General features: G+C 39.0%; 1 long non-coding RNA gene across 1 annotated transcript; it reads right to left on the bottom strand.

The window, feature by feature from the left end:
• Positions 1–24,738: 24,738 nt before the first annotated feature.
• LOC131971218 (uncharacterized) lies at positions 24,739–25,555 on the bottom strand. The gene is made up of 3 exons (XR_009394362.1): positions 25,503–25,555; positions 24,963–25,049; positions 24,739–24,865 (listed from the first exon to the last, which is right to left on the bottom strand). It is a non-coding gene; the product is annotated as an uncharacterized LOC131971218 (long non-coding RNA).
• Between the last annotated feature and the right edge of the window lie 1,940 nt (positions 25,556–27,495).

Genomic DNA, 27,495 nt, shown 5'->3' with positions numbered 1-27,495 from the left:
AGAAGCTAAATTTGACTCTTTTATTTTGTCTTTTCAGGGAACAGAGCACAGATGGGAGACAACAATGTGAGTTTAAACAACAAATTATGACTTTTTTCAGTGTAATATTTGTATTCATGCAGAATCTGAAGTATATTGTTATTGTTTTTCACAGCAGCGTAATGATGAAGATGAAGATGAAGGTACGGTGCACTATGAAAACGTTGGAGAGCCTTCTGCCTCCATCAGACTCCACTGATCAACAACATCAACTCAGCACAGAGTCCACTGCTGGTAGATATCAGCTCAACATCTGTAGCAAACAGAAATAATGAAATATTGTCTTTCTTGTTCCTCTGTATTAGTTTTTAACTTTGAGCCAGACAAACACACTCAGGTTCTGATCTGACATTAAGAGACGCCCCCTGTTGGTGAAACTTAGTTTACGTCATTGTTTAACTCTCACCTACCCATAAATATTAAGTCAAGTCAAGTCAAGTCAAAGTTTATTTATAGACATTTAAAAACAACCTCAGCTGACCAAAGTGCTGTACAGTTATTAAAATACAACAAAAATCATACACAAATATAGTTCATTCATTCATTACCATTAACCGCTTATCCGCAATCGGGTGGCGGGGGGCTGGAGCCGATCCCAGCTGCCATTGGGCGAGAGGCGGGTCCACCCTGGACAGGACGCCAGACTATCGCAGGGCTGACACATAGAGACAGACAATCACACTCTCATTCACTCCTACGGGCAATTTAGAGTCACCAATTAAACCTAAGTGCATGTTTTTGGACTGTGGGAGGAAGCCGGAGAACCCGGTGAGAACCCACGCTGACACGGGGAGAACATGAGAACTCCACACAGAAGAGCCGCAGGCGGGAGGCGAACCGGCGACCCTCTAGCTCTAGCTGACCTGACTTCTGACCGCCGTAACCTTGAAAGTCATGTGACTTGGACCCAAACCAATAGAAAAAAATACCAGGTTGGGATATGACTGTCATTAACTTGCATTGTAGCGAAATCTGTGTCAGTTTCACGGAAATTTGAGTGATTCCGTGGCTATTCCACGGATTCCTGTGAGACCAGGTTGATAAATCCAGTAGAGTTTAAATAAGATATGAGTTGTTTGGCTTAACGATGGCAAAGTGAGAATACAGCAGCAGCTAAATATATTGGTTTCTTATGTAATATGTGTCCTTGCAGGGGCAGAATGAATGTTGTTAAAATTAATTCTTGCTTGTTTTTTCTCATCATTGTTTTAATTGCTTGTTGTTTTTATTGCTTAATTAAATAAATGAATAGTTCCACAAGATTGCAAATTATTTCCTCGTCTGGTTTTGACATATTTTGAGTTACATGAGTTTTTTCTTTGTTTGGTGCTTTTAGTATTTATCTGTCAGAAAAACTTCTTGACTTTCAAGCACAACACTTAGAGGTTCTAAAAATGTAAAAAGAGAGAAAACGCCCAGAACTATCTTGTTGGGGCTCAGAGGGTTTAAGAGCATCAGTGTGTTTAACCATCTATGTTTCACCTCTACAGCTGTTAACCACATTCTCACCAGAACACGGCCTCAGTTTTAAAATAACTGCAAAGATACAGTGATCTCAGACCTGTGCATGCTGTCAGACAACACCATCAACCACTTCTGTTTTTATAAAAACAACTAGAAGCAAAGTTGCAGTTGGGGGGTCTTGCTCTTTTTCTACATCCTCCTCCTCCTCCTCTAATTCTCACTCCTTCTGCTATAATACTGTAAAAAAATATAAATCTCTCTATATACATTTGCAAAATCAAGTATTCTTTTTAAATTTTATATAAAAATAGAAAATAAGAAAAGAAATTGAGATTTGGGGGGAAGAACTGAGCTAAAAACATTTTTTTTCACAAAATAAAAAAATTGCAAACACAAAATGAAACAGCGCGGCTTTATGGAGCCCCTAAATAATTATTTGTACTTTGAGACGAGCAGTTCATGATCATTTTTGGAGAAATTCTGAGATTATAATGGGTGTGTATTGCACGAAATGTTCGTGTCACAGTGTGTGACATCATCGCCAGAGTGTAGAGGGAGAGAAAAAACTGTCAAAAAATAAATTTTAAAACTGCGCTCCAGGCCGCAAATTCCACTCTACAGAAATAATTTATACATAGAAACGTAAGAAAATTAGTCTTCTCACTCACAATCCTCTGGTAAAGCTGTCAGAGTTATAGTTTGGGCGTAGGACGCACAGATGATCCACCAACACCACCAACAGCCTCATTGGCTCCCATATTAAAAACGCAGGGAGATTTCTGAAAAAGTGAGATTTTAAAGTTTTTTTTAGATCGCTCTAACAAAGCTATTTTTTCATTTTTCTTTAAAAAAAAAAACATATGTAGACGTTCAGGAAGAACTCAGGACGCTCAAAGTGAAGTTGGATCAATGATAGGTATAATGGTTTTGCCAAAAATGCTTTCTGTTCGAGGACAGAAATTGCAGTCTGTCCACCTCTGCTTTCACTGGAACAGGTGTCAGTTAATTCTGTTGATTGCTTTGATCTGATTGCCTTTGTTCTTTGATGTGATTACAGTTACAGATACACACACACACATGCACTAAAGTGCGCACACTCCTCACACATGCATACACTTGCTTCAAACACACGCACACGCACGCACGCACACACACACACACACACACACACACTAACACACACACATTTTGAGGTTAAAGGGCATAGTTTTAAATCTCTGAAGAATCTCATCATAGTGTACACACACCGGCAGTAGCCCCCGTGGCCCTTTCAGAATTTCCCCAGAGGAAATTTTCTAGTTATTATTATTATTATTATTATTATTATTATTAATCAACGTGGATAAATCGACTTAGAAGTCACAGAGTGAAGTTGGCTGCAGAACTTCAGTGAGAAACTTTTCTTCAGTGTCACAGTGACGCTGTGATGGTTATCTGATCATGCATGAGTTCACCTCAAACAGGAGCTGCTGACAGATGATTCTGCATTCTTTTAATGGACACACTTTGACTAAATGTTGACATATATGGGTGACATAAGTGTTCCCCAATAATAATGATTGGTGTGTATTTTAGGCACAATTTATTGGCTGTCTTCAGCTTGTGATTCACATGTTCATATTGAATTAACATAAAATAATTCATTAAAATTAGCATTTTTTTTGTGCTAATTCTATAAATTCTTATACTTACAGTTGCACAGAGTATTTATTTTCTGTAATACATGGGATTTCAACATTAAAAAAATATATTTTTTATCCGTCCCTATGATCCGGTCAACTCTGTTATCACTGTTATAAAACCATATAAAAAACCCTACAGCATTCAAATAAAACATGTGACCTGCACCCAGTGATGTCACTTCCTCTTGCAGAAAAGATTTGGAGGTAACTATGGAATGTTAAACTTTCTCTCTCATTAATTTGTACAAAATGTTGAGAATACACCAACAGTAGATTAATTAAATGTCAAATTTGTTACTATGATATTCTAGTGAATCTGTCAGTAATTTTTTCAAAAACAATTATATGATGAAAATTCATTAAATGATGGTTTTATTCATGACATGTGGTATCTGGTTTTAAGCTAGCACGTGGAGTTAAAGCACAAAATGGTGGAAAATGTCAACTCTGTTATCATTGAAATTTTGAAACATGTAACAGAGTTGACAATAACAGAGTTACTGTTTTTGGCCTTTTACACACAGTTTGTCAACTCTGTTATTCATGTCAACTCTGTTCACATAGCCGTCAACTCTGTTTCTCACAGTTTTATTAAAAAAAATTCTAATTAAATATGTTTTATTGTTGAAAAACTAACCAGAAGCTGTGTCATAATTAACTTTCTCACTATACATGAAATTTCAAAGCATTTCATTCATTTTTGGAGCAATATTTAGAGAAAATCCAAACTGTCTTGGCAACTTTCCAATTAAATGTGTCAATGTTTTTACTCCTGAAAAAATAATCTTTATCTTAGAAAATTTAAAGTTGAATTAGCTGCAGCTCCTGCACCAGAGAAAACTCTTCTTAAGGCTCGTTGGAGAAGAATTACACTGCAGAACTTTAGTTTGAGCCTTAAAAATGTTGTGTTTTTAAAATAAAACTGATCCTAATAATAATAAATAAAGAGCAGATTTGTTGGAGCAGTAACTCAGTGACTGTCCTGCTGTCTGTGGAGAGTGGTACTACTGCAGTAGTACTTGTGTGTACTGCAGTAGTACTTTTGTGTACTGCAGTGCTTGTGTAGTAATAGACTGTTGTTGGTCAGAAACCAGAGAAGAAGAAGAAGGAGAAGAGTATTGATCTCGACTCCTCTTTCCTACACATTTTTACACATTTATAAACATATATGCATTTTTTTTACACAATTTTCATGCATTTTTACGCATTAGAAACATATTGGTACACATTTACATAGAAAAATGTATATAAATTTTACACATTTATACAAACTTTTTACACTGATACAAATGTTTTTAAATTTTTCCAATTTTTTTAACACATACATTTATTTCAGTCATACATGAATACGACATAAACACACAGATTCTTTTTACACAATAATTCAGATGTATACACACTTTTTTAAAGTTATACATTCATACACATTTATCTGTACTTTAACACATTTTAATGTTTAATTTTTAATGTGTTTTTATGCCCCAAATGTTTAACAAAAGGCATCAGCACATAACTGAGCATGAGAATGACTTCATGTACTCGTATCATAATGCTCTCAACCTTTATACACTTTAATCATTTTAATTAATTACTTAATGTTTATTAATGAGCAGAACAACTTGTCATCAGTGCTGAGCTGCAGGTTCCAGCTTTCAGATGATGTTCACCACTTCTACGGGACATCTGCTGCTGACCTGCTGTCTCCAACTAAAAATACTCAAACATGGTTCTTTGTGGCTCTGTGAGGGTTAACTGAGGCTTCATCTGAAACAGGAAACTATAAGTTAGAGTGCAGCTCCCCGTCCCCCCTCCTCTCCCTGTTCCCTTCCCTTCAGCTCTACAGTGCTTAGAATGGCTCTAACAACTTGAGCTGACAGGCGCCACTTCCTGTTGATCAGATCAGAGCTGAAAACCAGTTTCACTTCTCTGGAAGTCCAATAACAGTTATAACTTTCAGTACAACAAATTCCAAACTCCCGTCTCAGGTCTTCGGTCCTCCAGAGTGGGAGTGTACCTGGATCACAGAGCAGGTATTCTGTCCTTCTACAGCGTCTCTGAAACCATGACCCTCCTCCACAGAGTCCAGACCACGTTCACTCAGCCGCTCCACGCTGGAGTTTATGTTTATTGGTTTGGTGGAGTCTCTGCTGAGTTCTGTAGACTCAAATAAACAGAAGAAATTTAAAGCAGTAGTTACCATGGTCATTTTACCTCTTTATTTTGTAATTATGTGCCTTTTTTTTTGGATATTTACATCTTTTTTGTAATTATGTGTCTCTTTTATAAGCAATTTTTTGGTAGTTTGGTTTTGTTTTATAGTTGCTTTTACTGCAGTAAAATGTTTTAACTCTTTTTGTTGTTGTTTTTTGCTTAACTGAAGTATAAATTAATTCTTCCTCCCCTGCGTTTGGTGAACAGAAAATAATTGTTTGTTTCTATTAAAATCAACAGTGGCATCATGTAAACAAACTGGCCTTTAAAGAGTTAAAATTGAGAGAATAAATATATATTTGATTGTTATTATCAGGACTGCTGCTGGGTATAAGATGAAACTCTGTGAAAGAGAAAAATAATTAATATTTTTATAGCATTTTGAGGTAGTCAACATTTTGTATTCAGATGTAACAAGATGGAGTTGTTTGTTTGTTTTTAAATCTGATTCTGCAAAATAACAAAATAAAAATGGATCAATACAAATGTTGTTGATCATCATTGACCTTTATCACACTGGAAAAATAAAAAATATGTAAACAAACATTTAAAGGGTTAAAAATGTGAAATTTAATTATAATTTGGTCGTTATAATGAAGACTGATGTTGAATTGAAAAATATTTAGTATTTTTAAACCGGTTTATCAGGAATTATTACAGTATATATATTATATATAACATATTATTTATATATTTATGTTTTATGTATTTAATACAAATAATATGCAATATCTTATATATTAATAGTATTAACAATATATAATAATATTATTAAATGACTATTATTCATTATTAAATTTCTTTAATGTATATGTATCGGTCGGTGCAGATCTTTTTTAGAAATCGAAAGAATAAATGTGTAAAATCAGGTGTTACAGTGTTTGAATGAAAAAAGTAAACATAAATATAAAACTAATAAAATGTACATTAAAATTACATATAAAAACATTCAATTGTTATTGGGGATATAAACCCTCATATCATGAGCGACATATTTAATTACAGATAATTATTGTAATTTTAAATTAGACGTAAACTGTATAAATAATACAGAAACTTTCTTGTTCAAAAATCTGAAATAAATGTATTTTTTTCTTTTTGACATTAAACTTGAATTAACAGTTGTGTTGTTAATAATGAGCTGTATATATTTAATTACTGATAATTATTGTTATTTCGCATTAATTTGTACGTGATTTAAGAAAGAAGAAATATTATTGTACATATTTGTTTGGTAATTTGTTATTATTAGTGTCAAACTTAAAGTAACAGTTGGGTTTTTAATTTACAGAAAATGTCTGTAATTTGAGAGTTTTGTGTTCAGCTAAAAATAAATCATCTTAAAAACAGTTTGTTTGTTGTTGTTGTTGTTGTTGTTGTTGAGTTTTCCCTCAATCTGTGAGGCAGAAATCTCCACTTGAGCAGCACTTTGACCAAACTTTCTCCATTCTGAGCTGAGCTTTGTTCATCAATCATTCATCGTCTGATTTATACACATTTTATTAGAGAAAACATGGAGAAAAGTCGGATTATTTGACTCAGAAACACTGGATCCTACATTTCCCATCATGCAGCTGGACAGTGTGTCAGCTGTGAAGAGTTGATCCCACAGCGCTCCCTGCTGGACAAGCTGTGGAACAACAACATTCATCTTCTGCTTTTTCTTTGACTTCATCTGCAACATTCACAGCAGCAGGAATATAAATATATTTTATTGATCATATTTATTCATTATTATATGTGAACGACCAGGCTCCGCTTTAGAAACATAACTAAATGTTTATTTATTATTTTACTTTGTATTTCATCCTCTTATTATTTATGTATGCATTTTCTTTAACATTTTTTTTATTTATAATTAAGTGTGTCATCAGGTAAAGTCTTGAAATAATAATAAAAAATGAATAGATAATACATTAATTTAGATTACAATTAATTACATACATGCAAGAATAAACACATTAAAATTAATAAATGTAAAATAGGACAGTAGATAAATAGGTGCATTAATACAAATGCAAACAAAGAAGCAAATAAAAATGTGACATTTTATCATTATTTCAGTGTTCTGTGGAACCTTTAATGTGATAATAATGAATTTCTGGAGGTATTTTTCAGTGTATTTGTGGTTGTGTTAGCTTCAGACATGTTGAGCTGCTGTGAAAAGCTTCGGTGAGTTTAATCACATTAACGATGGCTGAACTGGAGCTGAGCTGAGTCATCGCTAGTCTTCTTCACTTCACCTTTTCCTGCTGATGAGTCGACACGTCTGCTGCTAGAAACATAATAAACAGTAATAATAATGTGAGCTGCAGCATGAAGATGGATATTATTATAATTAGGGCCTCGGGGCAATCTCCCCAGCACTGGTCCCATCCAGCAATATCTGTAGGGACCAGTGCTGCACTACTGTTATACTGTGGATTTCTTCTTTTTCCTCTTCCGGACGCAATTTCGTCCCGCTACTAGTCCTACAACTTTAAGAGTTGCAGGATAAATTATATATCAAAACGTGCGGTTTGATCGGGATCGGTGTGCTATTACTTTTCTCTACAGAATACGAATTGCCCAAAAACTGCCCAAAATTTTGCATTGAAGTGAATGGGATGGCTGAAAAAAAATGAGTGAAAAAGTACAATAATTCGAGATTTTTAAACGTCTACTTCTCCGGCATAATTTCACCTAGAGACTCCATTTAAACTTCAAACAGTAGACACAAGTCTTGTGTATCGGTGTATTAATCCACGTTTCGATAGGTCATATAGTTTTTTATCAGTCCCTGTTCAATAACCATGATCATTTTTGGAGAAATTCTGAGATTATAATGGGTGTGTATTGCACGGAATGTTCGTGTCACAGTGTGTGACATCATCACCAGAGTGTAGAGGGAGAGAAAAAACTGTCAAAAAATAAATTTTAAAATTGCGCCCCAGGCCGCAAATTCCACTCTACAGAAATAAGTTATACATAGAAACGTAGGAAAATTGGTCTTCTCACTCACAATCCTCTGGTAAAGCTGTCAGAGTTATAGTTTGGGCGTAGGACGCACAGATGATCCACCAACACGCACCAACAGTTGTTATGGATGGAGCAGGCTCTTCACCAGCTCCAGGGTGATGGGGCTCAATGGGAGGTGGATGGGTGGAGACCCTTGGCCTCAGAGGTCTTCACCACAGCTGCATTACCTGACAGGAAATGAGAAAAGAGAAGATCGTCACAAGATTGAAACACACAATCCGCTCTAATAAGTTACATTTATTTCTATTTTCCTCTAAAATGACCCATTTTCACCCCTTTGTCCCCAATAATCGTGTTTTCTTCCACTTTCCCTTGGTTGAAAACAGCTTCAAGTTCTTTTAGTTTACTAGTAATGAAACAGTTTGTAAAATGCTGAAGGCTCTAAATAAGCTAAAGGAGGAAAAGAAGATGGTGTCTGAGTTTAGAACATTATGATATGAGTGTATGGAGTCTATCCTCATGATCTATTGTGACTTATATAAGTTGTTGCTGCAGTTTGTCAGCTGATAGCATTTGTTACACAGATTTGGTGCTAAATTTGACCTTTTTTTCTCTTGACGATCAATTGAAATGTGCAACAATCGCTACAAAATGCCACATTAAGGCACCAAGACCTGGAGGAACACCAGAGAACAATCCAGACTCGAGATTTCTGCATTTCTTGGATTGTGTGTCAGCTCTTTTCACAGACTTTTTAAATGTTTATGTTGTATGTTAACATTATTTTAAAGTTCCTGTTGTGTTTTGATGCTTTGGTGATGTTGTTGTATAAACATTTAACATTTAACATCACATTTAACTGAGTTGAAAACGTCAATAAGTCGGATTTCATCATCTACACATTTACTGATAATATTTACTCACTGAGCTGCATTTCTGTGGAACTGATTATCTTTAATCAACAGACACACACACACACACACACACACACATTCAGACACACACACACACACACACACACTCACATTCAGACACACACACACACACATACACACACAACCACACACACACACACACACAAACACACACATTCAGACACACACACACACACACACACACACTCACATTCAGACACACACACACACACACACAAACAAACACACACACACACAACCACACACACACGATACTTGTTTTTTTTCTAAAATTTTTAGTAGTGTGCTTTTAATTTCTTTAAACAAAATGTGATATTATATATCTATATATCTATATATCTATATATATATATATATATATATATATATATTACTTCTAAAACATGAGGCGTTGATTGCGTGGGAGTGACTCTCTGCTACAGGAAATAACAAGAAGACTGTGACGGCATTAATGTGGCAGGAAGATGTCAGCCCGTCGTCATGTTAACACTAACACAGCCCTCCAAGCTGTGGTCTGTCAGCAGAATGTGATCACATTAAAGGTGATGAGAGCAGACGGACGGTACCTGAACATGGATCACCTGCTGCTGCTGCTGCTGCTGACTTCAGGTAGGACTCTGATTTAAACACCACGTCATTATGGAATTATATTTGGATTGATCTTTAAATCAGACAACACACTGATCACATGTACGCTTGTTGTAAACTTTTCTTTGACTAAATATTGTTCAGATTGTATTCATTACTTTTCATTTATTATTAAACCATGTTTATTTATTTACATACACAAATATATATTTAACATTATTTTAGACCAACGTGTTTCGACTTGTTGCCTCCGTCAGGGTCATCATGAACCAGATCACAGACAACATTTAAACACGGTGTTAAACAGAGAAAGTAGATGAAGAAATAAAACTATCATCAAAACATATTTCTGTCAGTAATTAATATGATGGTTAGTTGGAGCTCTGCTGATTCGAAAACAGGAAATGATCACTTGACACTGACAGCTTTAATCTGATAGGAGCGTCTCAGCCCGCCCTGGTTGTCATGGTAACACAAACCACAGTCCTGTTATCTGTCATCTGCCAGCAGCTTCTGATCACGTGATCAGTGTCACAGAAATGCACCTCAGAGAGTCTAAACGTCATCTTCACTGGACTAAAACTTGATCTAAAGGTCGACTTTGTCCTTTTCCCTGATGATGAAATGGAAACGCCCACTCGTCAGATACAATCTATTATTATTTTAATTTAACATCCAGTCAGTGTGAATATGTTCAGTGATGATCTCTGTGCAGTGGTTTAATTAGTTGATTAGTAGATTCAGACTGGTGACAGGAAATGATGCAGCGTGTGATCAGTGTGACTGATAAAGTATCTATCTATCTATCTATCTATCTATCTATCTATCTATAGCCATTTTATTTATGTTCCTGTCAGTTTGATATATTGATTGAATTAACAGTTTGAGAGATTTTTAAACAGAGAATAAGTTTTTAATCATAACATGATTATATATTACGATGATAAAAAACAAATGTGGTTACAAGACATCAAGATAACATTTTTAAAAGTTTTAATCCAATTCAGCTTTAATGACCAAGTACATGTTCTTCTTCTGTTATAAACATTCTTTCATTTCTGTCTCAATATTCAAAAATCATATCAACATATTTCATGAAGATTTTTTCTAAAGTTATTAATAACATCTAAAAAACATATAAACGTCATCATTATTACTATGACCACGAGAGGCTGCGGCCTAACAACAAATGTAAATATGGCTCTAAATATGTAAATGTTAATATGTAAATGTGGCTCACAACAGGCTGCTGACAGCTGACATATATGAATGTTTTTGAGAGGTTCCACAGTAACGTGGAAGTTCTAAGACAAGAGTGAATTACCAGTCACTTTCTGGAGGTTTCTTTTTTCTCTTTATTCACTAGAAGATTTCAGTTTCACAACTAGTTCCCTTACTTCTTTAACTGTTGCTGTTCAAATATTTTAAACTGTGGTGGTTTTACTCTGTAATTATTATTAGGGACCGAGCACTAACGGTGCGAGGACCCTATTGTAATTAGGGACCGAGCACTAACGGTGCAAGGACCCTATTGAAATTGTTCCGTTTTTTATTATTAGGGACCGAGCACTAACGGTGCGAGGACCCTATTGAAATTGAAGGAATTAGGGACCGAGCACTAACGGTGCGAGGACCCTATTGAAATTGGTCCGTTTTTTATTAGGGACCGAGCACTAACGGTGTGAGGACCCTATTGAAATTGGTCCGTTTTTTATTATTATTAGGGACCGAGCACTAACGGTACGAGGACCCTATTGAAATTGGTCCGTTTATTATTATTCATACCAAAAGTAAATTGCCTTTTTGGGGGCTTTATCATATTCAAAAACTCACCATTTTTGGAATATACGTCAATCTCCTAGTAAATTTACGTATTCTAGTATTTGCAGGAATGGGCGTGGCAAAATGACTCACTAGCGCCCCCTTGAAAGTCAAGAAAATTAAGCCCCTCGCACACGAATGTCGTAGAGACACGAAATTTGGTACACACGTGTATCATGGGAAGACGACCCAAAAGTTTCTAGGACCCATACCCTAAAACGTACAGGAAGTCGGCCATCTTGGATCGAAAATGGCGTTTCCTGCTGTTTTGGCCCATTTCCACGTTGCATACTTTAACGAACTCCTCCTACAGATTTTACCCGATCAACTTCAAACTTGGTCAGTACCATCACAAGGCCTTTGGGATCAAAAGTTGTATAAATCTTTACCAACGGTCACACTATGTGGGCGTGGAATGGCGGCAAAATATGGCGTCTCGCCATAAAACAACAGATCTTTATAACTTCTCCATTCTTTGTCCCATCTGGTCCAAACTTCTCATGCTTCATCAGAGTCCAGCTCTTTACACTTCTAAATAACGAAGTCCACGCCCCTTTTCATAAAATTACCATGTTGCATACTTTAACGAACTCCTCCGACAGATTTCACCCCATGGACTTCAAACTTGGTCAGTACCATCACAAGGCCTTTGGGATCAAAAGTTTTATAAATCTTTACTGACGGTCACACTATGTGGGCGTGGCATGGTGGCAAAATATGGCATCTCGCCAACTAACAGCAGACTGTATAACTTGACCATTCATTGTCCAATCTGTCCCAAATTTCACACATGTGATTAGGGTCCAGCCCGGGACACACCAATGTGTCAATATTGACACACAGTCATAGCGCCCCCTGCTGGCAACAGCAAGTAACATCTTTTACGCCTAGCCCCAGCAGTAGGTTTCACGTAGAGACACGAAATTTGGTACACACGTGTTTCATGTGGAGACGCACCAGAAAGCCTCTTAGACCCATACCTCAAACCCAACAGGAAGTCCGCCATCTTGGTGCATTTCCTTGGTGCATCCAGCATTTCCAGGTCACATAATTTAACAAACTCCTCCTACAGATTTCATCCAATTCTCTTCAAACTTGGTCAGTACCATCACAAGGCCATGGGGATGAAAAGTTGTATAAATCTTAACCGATGGTCACACTATGTAGGCGTGGCATGGCACCAAAATATGGCGTCTCGCCATAAAACACGAGATTGTTATAACTTCTCCATTCTTTGTCCCATCGGGTCCAAACTTCTCATGCTTCATCAGAGTCCAGCCCTTAACACTTCTACATAACAACATTTCATAAAGCTCCGCCCCTTGTGCTATATCCACGCCCCCTTTCATCACATGACATCCTTGCATACTTTACATAACTCCTCAGACAGATTTCACCCCATGGACTTCAAACTTGGTCAGAACCATCACAAGGCCTTAGGGATCAAACGTTGTATAAATCTTTACCGACGGTCACACTATGTGGGCGTGGCATGGCGGCAAAATATGGCGTCTCGCCATCTAACACCAGACTGGATAACTTTACACCTACCATCATGGCAAGACGCACCAAAAAGTCAGTGGAAGCCATGTCCTAAAACGTACAGGAAGTTGGCCATCTTGGATCGAATATGGAATTTTTGCCATTTCCAGGTTGCATACTTTAACGAACTCCTCCTACAGATTTCACCCAATTGACTTCAAACTTGGTCAGTAGCATCACAAGGGCTTTGGGATCAAAAGTTGTATAAATCTTTACCGCCTGTCACACAATGTGGGCGTGGCATGGCGGCCAAATATATCGTCTCGCCATCTAACACCAGACTGGATAACTTGACCATACCTTGTCCAATCTGTCCCAAATTTCACACACGTGATTAGGGTCCAGCCCTGAACACACCCACATGTCAATATTGACACACAGTCAGAGAGCCCCCTGCTGGCAACAGCAAGTAACATGTTTTACACCTACCCCGAGCACAGTGGTAGGAGAAACGCCATTTGGGACTCATAGGGACTGAGCCCGCAGCGCCGCGCCCGACGTGGCCTCCCCCGACGGCTCCACTCTGCGAGGGCCCGTTCAGTACTGCGCGCAGTCCGAGTTTATCTTTTTTTTTTTTTTTTTACAGTGTATGGAACTCGTCATAAATAAAGAGGATGAACTCTTGCTATTAATATCTGTTACATGAATCCACAACACGATAAATTCAGCATTAATTGAATCCATAAAGATGAACTTTATGTTGTCTGTTTCAGTGGCAGCAGCAGTTTTTTTCTTCCTCTCTGACAGACAGATAGACATGTTTCTCTGTCACCATGCTGATATTGATTTGAAGGGAAGACGGCTGTAAAATGTCAACAATCACAACGTGTTCATCAAAACTATTTCATTAGAATTTAAAATATTGTGGCCTCATATATCAGCCGGCGTCTCTGGAAAGCTCTAATTATAAGGTGAAACTAGTGAGCTCCCTTTGAGGACGAGTTTAAAAAGAGTTATTCTGAGGGGAGTGGACAATGAGCCTCTGGATGGAGAAATGAGTGCACACAGTAATAATACAGGACATTAAAAATGTATTCATATTGTTGTATACTGCATTAATAGTGTGTGGTTGTCACAAAATCTCACGGCACACCAACCACTGTTATATATTGTTGTATTAAATATTATTGTATTATATTATATTATATGTATATGTATATATATGATTATATTATACAAGGACGCGTCTGGATCCATTAAACTGTAAAGTTACAAAGTGAAGATGTATCAAAAGTGATTTATAGCATGAATGTGATCAGTCTGCATGTGTGTCTCTACAGGCCTGTGTGCTGGACGTCAGTATCATGTCATTAATAACCCGAAGAACTTTACTGAAGCACAAAGTTACTGCAGAGAGAAATACACAGACCTGGCCACTGTAGACAGCAATGAGGAAGCTGAGATCCTGAAGAAAACGGCAGAAAGAGCAGGAGTTTCCTCTGTGAGTTCACTTTCCTCTTTCTCTCCTTTCTGACATCATGTCAGTGACACGTGGGTTTAAAGTTTTACAGTCTGAAACGTGAAACTTCACACAAACTTTTTAATCTTTTTGTTTTTTTACTCTGAAAGAGGACGAAGGATTTAGTTCCCTATTGAACGTGTATTATAAGAGATCTCTTAATGTCCAGTATAAACAGCAGCAATTATTACAGGAAGCAGAACCTGTTTCACTCTTCATATGGACACATGAATATTATTATTAATGCAAATATGTGTTTCAGATCGCCTGGATCGGACTGTACGATGACGTGAACAGCTGGAGGTGGTCACTGTCAAACACAAGCTTCTACAGACCAGGAGAGGAGGAGTTCAGACGGTGGCAACCTGAAGAACCAAACAATGCAGGAGGTGTTGAACACTGCACAGTGATACGGTCTGTTGGACTATGGAATGATGCCAGCTGCACAGTCGACATACGGCCGGTGTGCTGTGATGTGAGAGGTGAGAATATTGATGAGTGAAGGTAAAACAGAGCAGTTGAGCTTGTTGACCTCTCCCCTTCTCTGCTGCTCTTTGCCTCTCTGTCTCCAGTTACATGAAGCTCATTTAAAGCAGATGAGTCCTGCCTTCATTTCTCTGTTTCTATAAAGAGCTCCATCATTAACAGCTTTATCCCACGTCACTGTCTCAGTCAACAGGGCTGCAAGAGAAGGAGTTGATATGCACACAGCTCCACGGTGACTTCAGCTTCATGCTCACATTCATTAACCCTTCTAATGCACAACATGCTCTAAAGTCACCCTCATTCATTCACATGTTATTTAATATAATAGTGTTATTTCATATAATAGTGTTATTTAATGCTGCTGTGTGTTTCTGTGCTCTATCTTTTGATATCAACTTATTTTATGATTGAATATTCCAAGTATTCTTTAAATATCTTGTTTTTGATAACAACAGATCATTATTTACATTTTGCTTTGTATTATTAGATAGCTAACTTCTTGGCTAAGTAGCTTGTTAAGCTAACTACTTAGCCAAGAAGTTAGCTAAGTAGTTAGCTTAGTAAGCTACTTAGCCAAGAAGTTAGCTAAGTAATTAGCTTAGCAATCTACTTAGCTAAATACTTAGCCAAGAAGTTAGCTAAATAGTTATCTTAGCAATCTACTTAGCTAAATACTTAGCAAAGAAGTTAGCTAAGTAGTTAGCTTAGCAAGCTACTTAGCTAAAAATGGATATGGGTCATTTTTGACTCATGTTGTGCATTAGAAGAGTAGTGACACAAAAAGGGATTTTACTAAAAAATGAATGAAGGAAAACATAAAATGAGGATGTATGATGATCAAAAGCAAACTAATTGAGGAAAACCTGAAATACTGAATGATGAAAATAATTTATTTTAAAGATATAGAACATAAAAACTCTGTCGGGTCACTTTAGATACATGTTGTACATCAAAGGGTTAAGAAACATCAAACTGCTGAGAAAAACATTCAGACGGAGAAAAACTCAGATATAAAGTTTGCATCAGTGTTGTGTGTTATGTTGCCTCTGCACAGCTCTTCTCTGGATCTATTTTCAGGGCAGGATGTGACATTTGTCTTCATTAACGACTCCATGAGCTGGACCGAGGCCCAGAGCTACTGCAGAGAACACCACACAGACCTGGCCAGTGTGAGGAACCAGACAGAGAACCAGAAGGTCCAGGAGCTGATTGAAAGAGCAGCAGAAGGAACAGCCTGGATCGGCCTTTTCAGAGACTCCTGGAAGTGGTCCGATGGAAACAGCTCCTCGTTCAGATACTGGGTGTCAGGGGAACCTCACAACAACTGGAGGAATGAGGCTTGTGTAGTAGCAGATTTCAGCTCCTCTGGAAGATGGAGGGACTGGAAATGTGACTATAAGTTTCCATTCATCTGCTACGGTCCAGGTGAAGAAATAGAAGAAGAAGGTGAGTGGTAACCACTGATTCAAACAGTATTTATATCAGATTTAGGTTTACTTTAGCATGAAATGAGACAATAAAACACATTTCTGGACAATAAATGTGAACTCTCAGGATGCTGGTGTTAATGTGCAGTGTGACCAACTACAGATCATCAGTTTGTAATAATAATAATTAATAATAATAATTCATTTTATTTAATAGGGCGCCTTTCAAGGCACTCAAGGTCGCCTTACAACATGGAAAAAACACAAAACAAAAAACAAGCAGAACATCATACATATACAATCTAAACAAATCAGAATATTTACAAATACATTACAATTAAGGAGGGGAGTTTGTGCGGAGGATCAAATGGAGTGAGCGAGTCTGAACAGGTAGGTCTTGAGTTGTGATTTGAATTGATTGAGAGATGTGATGTTGCGAAGGGAAGGGGGAAGGGAATTCCAGAGCAAGGGAGCAGACCCTGGTTACCATGGGTAACCAGACGGGCAGGGGGGACGGAGAGGTGGGTGGAGGAAGAAGATCTGAGTGGGCGGGCGGGTGTGGCAATGTGGAGGAGGTCAGAGAGGTATGGAGGGGCGAGGTTGTGAATGGCCTTGAAGGTGAGCAGTAGAGTTTTGTACTGGATGCGGTGTGTGATGGGGAGCCAGTGGAGCTGCTGGAGGACTGGTGTGATGTGGTGACTGGATGGGGTCCTTGTGATGATGCGGGCTGCTGAGTTCTGTACCAGTTGTAGTTTGTGAAGGGTTTTTTGCGGAAGTCCAAACAGGAGAGAGTTGCAGTAGTCAAGACGGGAGGTGACGAGACTGTGAACCAGGATGGCAGCTGTGTGGGGTGTAAGTGAGGGGCGGAGGCGGTTGATGTTACGGAGATGGAGGTAGGCTGAGCGGGTTATGTGACTGATGTGTGAGGTGTATGAGAGTGTGCTGTCAAGGATGACACCCAGACTCTTTACCTTGGGGGATGGAGAGATGTTGGAATTGTCTATGGATATTGTGAAACTGGGAGATTTGGATAGGGTGTTTTTTGTGCCAATGAGTAGAATTTCTGTTTTGTTGCTATTCAGTTTCAGGAAATTGGATGAAAACCAGGACTGTATTTCGAGGAGGCAGTCAGTGAGGAGGGGGGGGGGGGGAGGTGGACTCAGGTTCAGTGGAAATGTGGAGCTGGGTGTCATCCGCATAGCAGTGGAAGTTGATGTGATGTTTCCGGAAAATGTAACCAAGGGGGAGTAGGTATATGATGAATAAGAGGGGTCCCAGGACAGAGCCTTGGGGAACCCCAGTGGTGACTGGGAGTGGTTGTGATGTGAATGATTTGAGTTGGATGAAGTGTGTGCGGCCAGAGAGGTAGGATTTGAACCAGTTGAGGGGGGTGTGCGTGATGCCTATGGAGAGGAGTCTGTCAAGGAGGATGGTGTGTGAGATGGTGTCGAAGGCCGCACTCAGATCAAGTAGGATGAGGATGGAGAGGAGACCGGAATCAGCTGCGAGGAGGAGGTCGTTGGTGATTTTGAGTAGTGCAGTTTCAGTGCTATGGAGAGGTCGGAAGCCGGACTGGAATTGTTAAAAAATGTCATTGCGGGAAAGGTGGGAATGGAGTTGAGTGGCAACAGTTTTTTCCAGAATCTTTGAGAGAAATGGCAGATTGGAGATGGGACGGAGGTTGTTGGGGTCGTTGGGATTTGCACCAGGTTTTTTTAGTATTGGGGTGACAGCAGCTGTTTTGAGGGGTGATGGGACAATTCCAGTAGTGAGAGAGGAGTGGATTATGTGAGTGATGAGGGGGGCCAGAGAGGGAATGGTGGCTTTGACAAGAGTAGTTGGAAGGGGGTCTAAGCGGCAGGTTGATGATTTTGATTTCTTGATGGTATCAGTAATTACAGAGAGTGGAGGGAGGGTAAATGCTGAGAGAGTGTGGGAGGGGGGCACAGATGGAAATAACGGAGATGAACTATGAGAGGCACTGGGAGCAAGTTGCTGGTGGATGTTGTGGATTTTAGTAGTGAAAGAGGATAGAATAGTGTTGCAGGAGGCGGTAGAGTACATCTGTGGTGGTAGTGAGTCTGGAGGTTGAGTGGTGTTGCGGACGAGTGAAAAGAGGGCTCTTGAATTGCCATAGTTGGAACTGATTAGATCTGCGTAGTATGTGGATTTGGCCTTGGTAATGCAGTTCTTGTAGTGGAGTATGTGGTTATGATAGATTTCCTTGTGAACAGTTAGACCAGTCTTATTGTAGAGGCGTTCCAGGCGGCGTCCTAAGGTTTTCAGTTGTCTGAGAGCGGGCGTGAACCACGGTGAGGAGCAGGTGAAGGTGACAGATCTGGTTTTGAGTGGGGCGAGATAGTCCAGGAGATTATGGAGACTGTTGTTGTAGTGGAGGACCAACTCATCAGGGGTGGAAAAACTGTCTGCATTGGGGAGGGAGTCGATTCCAGAAGAGAGAGTGTCCAGGTTAATGTATTTAATGTTACGGAATGAAATAGTGCGTGGGAGACGGATTTTGGAGAGTGCAAGGTTGACTTTAAAGGAAACTAGCATGTGATCTGAAAAGGGGAGGGGAGTAGCTTTACAATTGATGGGGGAGAGACCAGAACAGCATATTAAGTCCAAGGTATGTCCTTTTAGGTGTGTCGGGAAGTTTGTGAGTTGCTGGAGTCCAAAGCTGTCTATGCAGGAGGTAAAATTCTTTGTCAGAGTGTTGCTGATATTGTCCATGTGGATATTGAAATCACCCAGGAGTAGTATGTTCGGAGAGAGTGTGGAGAGATGAGTCAGGAATATAGCAAAGTCGTTGAGGAACTCCTTTTTTGGCTTGGGGGGACGGTATATGGTGGAAAGGATGGTGGGGGTGGGGCCGGATAACTGTAGGGTGATGGATTCGAATGTGTGATAGACAGGGGTGGGGACCGGCTGGACGTTCCACTTTTCGCGATGGATAATTGCGAGACCTCCACCCCTGCCAGAGTCACGTGGGCGACAGCTGTAAATAAAACCTGGAGGAGTGGATTCATTCAAAGTAGTGAAATCAGTGGGTTGTTGCCATGTTTCTGTTAAACAGATTAAATCCAGGTTATGGTCCTTGATGGTGTCCTGAATGAGCTGTCCCTTGCTTGTGAGTGAGCGGATGTTTAGTAGTGCAAAGTTGGCTGTGGTATTTTCAAGTTTGAGGGATGATGGGGCAGGGGCACTGAGTTTTATGTAGAAAAGGTTATTTTTGTTTACAACTTTGAGAGTAGATTGCGGGCGGAGGGGTCTGACAGATACAATGGTTGTGATGCGGAAGGCAGCAACAGTGTGGGATGAGGGGTGCAGTGACAGCAGGGGCCTGTAGGGGGAGTAGGTAAGAGTAGTGGAATGAGAAGGCGCGGTAGAAGAAGAGGGGGGGACGCGTGTGGGTGGGTGGGAGCGGTGGGAAAATAGTCAGTCACGTGGGTCGGACTGGACAGCGTGCTGGAGGTTGGATGTCAACATGTAGTTTCCAAGTTTATTTGGGTGGATACCGTCAGCTTTTAGCCAGGATTGACGATTCCAGAACAAGTTAAAATTGTCTATAAAACCGACGCTGAATTTCCTGGAGACAGACTGAAGCCAGGAGTTGAGCTGGAGGACTCGACTAAACTTTTCTATCCCACAGCCGTGAGGACAGAGCGGTCCACTGATGAATATGGATTTGCCGGTGCTGGTTAGAGACTGGAGGAGTTGTCTGAAGTGTGACTTGGTCACCTCGGAGTGTCGGAGGGATGAATCGTTGACTCCGACGTGGACCATAATTCTGTGGATGGAGGACGGCAATGTGTCCAGCAAATCGGGGAGTTTTTGGAGTATAACTGGGACTGTGGCTCCGGGGAAACAATGCGTTACGGCATTAAAAAAGCGGATGTGTCGCATAATTGAATCCCCAATGATTAAAGTGGTCGGAGGAAAAAGGGGTCGCGGGGATGTCGAGTGTGGGGTGACTTGTGGCGATGGGGTGGAGAAGGCGGTGGGTGGGGGAGACTTCACTTCCAGTGGTGGGGTAGCTGGAGAGAAAATGGTGGCGGCGCGCCGTGGCGCCGGTGTAAACAGCGGCGTGGAGCGGAAAGTCTTCCGGTGAGAGGAGCGCTCATGTGTGGCGGTCGAGTACCTCGGAGGTAACAGTGAGCCGTAGGATATCTGAGATGGAGATGGAGAAGGAGTGTTGACTTCAATGTGAGAATATGAACAGATGGAGGAAGTAACTGCTTCTACCTGCCTGATAAAGCCCTGAACGCCCCCTGGTGGCGGCCTGCAGTATAGCTCTAAACTGACCACAGGCAGGACTAAACTAACTGAGGACACTTTATATCAACAGGATGCTGATTATTATCAGAGCAGAAATCTCTCAACTCATCATGTTTGATCGTCTGTTTAGAAGCCCCAAAAACAAGTTGAAAGCAAGTGATCAGACATCATCAGCATCAGGAATCTAGAAAGAGTTGAGTCAGGAGCGTATCTGTTTGTGAACATCACACAGCTGACCAAGTCTGACTCTGGACGGTACAGATGTGGTCTGAAAAGAGCTTTGTCTCTCCATCCATACAAGCATTTTGAGATCATTGTCACAGATGCTGAGTTTGTTCTCAAAGTGTAATGAAAACTAATGAGAATAAAAATGTTGATTTGAAGAAAGTTTTTCTTTTCACTGACAGTTGCTGATGTTTTAATACTGATTCATGGTGATAGTATAGAGAAGCATAGCACACAGAGTATCTCCTTCCTCTCATCAGGACTTGATTTGTTTCTGTTGTTCACAGCTCCGACCACTGAGACAACAGGAGGTAATATATATAATATATATAATAATATATGTTTGTACCATGGTCTGGGTGAACAACTGACTCTGATTGGCTGCAGTGTGCCTGTTAATTCCTGACAATAGCCAATTGTCTCTTTCAAACCAGGAAATAATAATAATAATAATAATGATAATAATAATATTAATAATAATAATGATAATAATAATAATAATAATAATAATAATAATAATAATAATAATAATAATAATGCTAAGAAAAGACCAAATGCCAGTGTCTTTGTCTCTGTCTTATATTTTTTAATACAACATTTGTTGACCATTTATTTGGATGTGAGCTGGTTGGGATCAGACGTTGTGATGTTCATGTCTCGTCCAATTTTACTCTCCACCATTTCTAAACATAAACATGAGTGTGTTTCACTCACCGGCCACTTTATTAGGTACACCTGTTCAACTGCTCGTTAACACACATGTCTCATCAGCCAATCACATGGCAGCAACTCAATGCATTTAGCATGTAGACACATTAGCATTTAGCATGTAGACACGGTGAAGACCAGCTGCTGACGGTCAAAGCGAGCACCAGAAAGAGGAAAAAAGGTGATTTAAGTGACTTTGGATGTGGCATTGTACAGTTTCTACATTTTCATCTTTCTGTTGATTCTCTACCATCCAAGTGCACATTATGTTTAGTCCCACGGTTAAAAGAAGAAGAGGAAGTGGAAGGTGTGAAGATTGTTAGTTGAGATAAATGTTTGCAGAAATGCAGCTTGTTTTTTTTTAGACAGAGTTTATTAGAAAACAGATTCATGGTGATGTTTGACACATGAAGAGTCAAACTCCTCCCCCAGCAGAGTTTAACTCTTTATGCAGCTGGTGCAACAAGGTGATACTCAGTGGTGGAATGTAACTGAGTACATTTACTCAAGTACTGTACTTAAGAACAATTTTGAGGTACTTGTACTTTACTTGAGTATTTCCATTTTATATAACTTTATAATTCTACTTCGCTACATTTAGCTGACAGCTTCAGTTACTTTTCAGGTCGATTTTAACCAAAAAAACATGAAGAATTTAAAGTAATTAGTCTTTTTTTTTTTTTTTTTAAATAAACCTCATGACAGTAAATTAATTAGGTAAAATGAGTCCTAGCTTGAGAAAATTAAAACGATGCACTTATAAATGCATCTATTAAAATAAACTAATATTATATATTTGGAATATATAAAACAATCTGAGTGGGTCCATTCTGCATAACGAGACAGTGACTCATTGGAGATGAGCGCTGTGTCACTTTCTGCTAGTTTGCTTTAATAACTTTGATATAAAACCATAAAGAAGTTAACAGAATATAATATGATGCATTGCTGCAGATTAAACTACCCAATAAGGATATAAAGGAGGTAAAATGAGCACAACCTGAAACATCGACAGCAGTAAAATGTAACATAAACATTAATGCAGCAGTCATATTAATCCAAATATCACACCATATAATAACACAACACTCAAAGGAATCATGTTAGCACTTTTAAAGATTATTCTTTTACTTAAGTTCAGTATGTGAATACTCGTCCCACCACTGGTTGGTACTTCTACTTCTACTAGTTAACTTACTGAGCCCCCTTCAGAACAACAAGGCTTGACTCTTAAACAGCCACTTCAACAGACATTCATAGTAAACAATATTTACTCTTAATTATTAAATGAATCACAAAAGACAGTGTAGCATTAGAGGTGAACTTTTATTATTATTTGCAAATTATATTGAGATAGAATAAAGACAAGACTGTTATTAACTCTATTCAGGCTGAAAACTGATTCAAACACACACTAATGAATAACAACAAATACAAAAACAGCAATGCTAAAAAAGCGTATTAAAATGAATATTCTGCACATTACACTGAGCTCAAGCTGCTGCAGCTTCAACAACAAGCAGTAAATGTTAAAATCAGCTCTGAAATCTGCAGCTGGAAGACGATTTAATGACGTTAGCAAGAGTTAAATTCTCTTTTCTTGATAAATGAAGTTAAAATCCAGCTGCTGAGTTCTGAACTGACTGCTGGTGAGAAAAGTTTAGTTTCTTTGTTGATCGGTGGAGTGTGATGGAGGCAGAAGTGTTTGTCAAACTCCCTCAGCAGCTCTGATGTTTTCATAGTTCACTGTGTCATCATCTACATCATAACGCACCTGTGAAACACAACACGACACAATCAGACTTTTTAATCCCACTTAATCTGATTTAATGCCACTGATGAAATAATAATATAGCATAATAATGCAAGCACACCCTGTCAGAGATCAATGAACTGTTATTGTGTGTGTGTGGAGGAGCTGTCTGAGCCCCGCCCACGGTGAAATACTCTGCTCTGTTTATGGCTCCAGTTTGGCTCAAACGTCGGTGACTTTCTCATATAAACAAACATGTAAATGCAACATGTCGGCAGATATATATACGGGGATGACGTTGGTAACTTTTGTTGAGCTTCTTATTAAGCCATGTTGTAATAAATGTGACCGGTCTACAACATTAATTATAGAATAATACAAGTAAAATAATATTAATAACATAATAAAGTCCTGCAGCTTTATGGAGTCAGCACAATCATGGCTGTAAGTGTTAATTTTGTGCTGAATAACACAGTTATAATGACATAAATGATGAACAAAAGAAAAAACCCAAGTTGAATTTCTCTGATAACTATTTTTTTTCAAATAACAGAATACAATTAAATTTGTATATACAACACTTTTCCGAGTGCCCACAATTTTCACAAATATTGTAAGAAAATTGGTCTCCACATATTGTACATATTAAACTATTTACGTGTTTCCAACCTCTCCTGTCCTCTCCTCTCAGCTCTGTGTAAACACATTTTCAGTGAATATTTGTCACGTGACCGTTGTTCTCAGCAGAATCAATCATGGCTTCACAGTGTCGCTGAGGAGCAGAATTTAATGTTTTTAACAGAATCTAGTTATTTTTGGCAACTTTTTAAATGAGATGAAAAGTTAAATTAATGATGTGATAATGACAAGTTTAAGCTTCCCTTTATTAATATTTTTCACAAGGGAAACTTTCTTAACATATGATCTGTTCAAGGACTGCTGGAAATTCAAATTCCAATAATAATGCCTGTTTTTACAGTTTCTTGTTAAGATAAATTGTATATTTTTGGCAAGTTGTTAAAGAAAACATCAGTTTCAAGATGGTGGGGTTCAGAGGGTTCAGTTAAAAGTCCTGTCTGATGTAATGTCGGTGAACCAGCCCTTTAATCTGGAACTCATCATGTTCAGTTTTATGGACTCTGTGTCACAGTGTTGATTCAGATCCATTTGCTGTACTTTGTGTTGTTGTAACGAGCTGCATTATATTATCACGTGTGCCAACTATAAAAATATTTCATTATACTGTTGTTAAAAACTCACAGCGAGTTCATCCGTCTGGGTTTCCTTCTCTGAAAAAACAAGAGAAAGAGTCGACTTTAGTTCCCACAGTGGAAATCCACGATCATCAAAACTTCTGGTTAATAAATTTAATGAAAAGCTTCTCACCTTTAGTTCTTATCCAGATGTTGACCGCCACAACAGATGTGATGAGTGCTGCTAAACCCACAGACACCACGATCCACCTCCAGTGGGCTGGAGAGACTGAAATGAAAAGAAAGAAATCAGTTGTAGATTTTAGACTGAGAGAGAGAGAGAGAACGAGATAGAGAGAGTGCGAGAGAGCATGCGAGAGAGCATGCGAGAGAGCATGCGAGAACACATGCGAGAGAAAGAGAGCTAGCAAGAGGTCGAAAGAGAGCATGAGAGAGAGAAAGACAGAGCGTGAGCGAGAGAGCAAGAAAGAGACAGAGAGAGCTGGAAAGTGAGGGAGATCGAGAGAGAGTGCAAGAGAGAGACAGTAAGAGAAAGGGCGAGAGAGTGAAAGAGAGCGAGAGCAAGTGAGTGAGCGAGTGATCGTGAGAGAGTAAGATAGAGCGAGAGAGCGAGACAGAGATTGAGAGTGAGTGAGTGAGAGAGAGAGAGAGAGAGAGAGAGAGAGAGAGAGAGTAATAAAGAATAAGATTAATTCAATTGTTGAGTGACTACCTGGCAGTTTTGTTGAATCATCATCGGGGCCTGCTCTTTCATTTCCAGTTGTTGGTGTCATCTCTCTTGCTGTTGTTGTTGTTGTTGTTGTTGTTGTTGTTGTTGTTGTTTTTGTGTCCTCACCTGAACACAAGAACACAACTCAACAAATTGTTGTGATGTCATATTTTATCTTCAAATCCAAACAATTAACAAATCTTTTAGAAAGTTCCTCTCATCAGTTTGAGGTAATTTTAGGCAGCTCATCATTATTCTCACCTGGTTTCTCACCTGAGGACCGAGGAGGGCTGAAGGAAAACAGCTTCACCTCACCAGTGTAACCATCAGTCACTTCACACTTAAAAGAGTTATACCTTGATGTGTAACCAAAGTGAGAAGTAGGAAAGGTTACAGAGGCGGAGCAGTCAGACTGTGATGTCTTCAGGGTTGTTTTTATCCACAGCTTGACCCTGAAACAGCCACTTCACTGTGCGTGGACATTGTCGATATGTTGACACGGAGCATCTGAATGTCACATCAGTGTCTTTCTCTTCAGTCACTGGTGAAGATGGAGATATTCAGAGAGGAAGACAAAATAATGAATGAGAAAATCAACGTAAACACTGAAACAATATTTTCACGACGTAAGTCGCGAAAAACTGCCCGAAATTTTGCATTGAAATGAATGGGACGGCCGAAAGAAAATGAGTAAAAAAGAACAATAATTGGAGATTTTCAAACGTCTACTTCTCCGGCATAATTTAACCTAGAGACTCCATTTAAACTTTAAACAGTAGACACAAGTCTTGTGTATCGGTATATTAATCCACGTTTCGATAGGTCATATAGTTTTTTATCAATCCCTGTTCAATGACCATGATCATTTTTGGAGAAATTCTGAGATTATAATGGCTGTGTATTGCACGGAATGATCGTGTCACAGTGTGTGACATCATCGCTCAGAGTGTAGAGGGAGAGGTAAAACTGTCAAAAAATAAATTTGAAAACTGCGCTCCAGGCCGCAAATTCCACTCGACAGAAATAATTTATACATAGAAACGTAGGAAAATTTGTCTTCTCATTCACAATCCTCTGGTAAAGCTGTCAGAGTTATAGTTTGGGCGTAGGATGCAAAGATGCGCCACCAACACCACCAACAGCCTCATTGGCTCCCATATTAAAAACGCAGGAAGATTTCGGAAAAAGTGAGATTTAACTGTTTTTTTAGATTGCTCTAACAAAGCTATTTTTTCATTTTTCTTAAAAAAAACATATGTAGAGGTTCAGGAAGAACTCAGGACACTCAAAGTGAAGTCGGATCAATGATAGGTATTATGGTTTTGCCAAAAATGCTTTCTGTTGGAGGCCAGAAATTTCACTCTGCCCACCTCTGGCTGCTTTCACTCTGCCAGAAGATTCCACAGCTGTTAATTCCGTTGATTGCTCTGCTCTGATTGGTCGACCCCACGCTTTGATGCTTTGATGTGATTACAGTTACAGATACACACACACACACACACACACACACACACACAAACACACACACATGCGCACACACACACACACACACACACACACACACACACACACAAACAAACACACACACATGCGCACACATTTTGAGGTTAAAGGTCATAGGTTGCTGTATTAATAAATACTTGAAAAGGAATGCTTGTTATAGTGTGCTCCTTGTATATTATATAGTATCATAACATTACTAGTATTAATTGTTATAAATCTCTGAAGAATCACATCATAGTGTACACACACCGGCAGTAGCCCCCGTGGCCCTTTCAGAATTTCCCCAGAGGAAATTTTCTAGTTATTATTACTCTCTCCTTTTTTATGCAAAGCACTTTGTGTTGCATCTCTCTTGTATGAAAAGTGCTATACAAATAGAGTCTGATTGATTGATTGATTGAATGATTGATTGATTGATTGATGGAAAGAAAACACTTTTGGCACTTTCACAGATATGGAGAGCACAAGAACAAGCTAACAAATGTGTGATGAT

This window comes from Centropristis striata, chromosome 5, assembly GCF_030273125.1.
Source record: "Centropristis striata isolate RG_2023a ecotype Rhode Island chromosome 5, C.striata_1.0, whole genome shotgun sequence".
Taxonomy (NCBI): domain Eukaryota; kingdom Metazoa; phylum Chordata; class Actinopteri; order Perciformes; family Serranidae; genus Centropristis; species Centropristis striata.
This window is presented reverse-complemented; position numbering and strand designations above follow the sequence as displayed.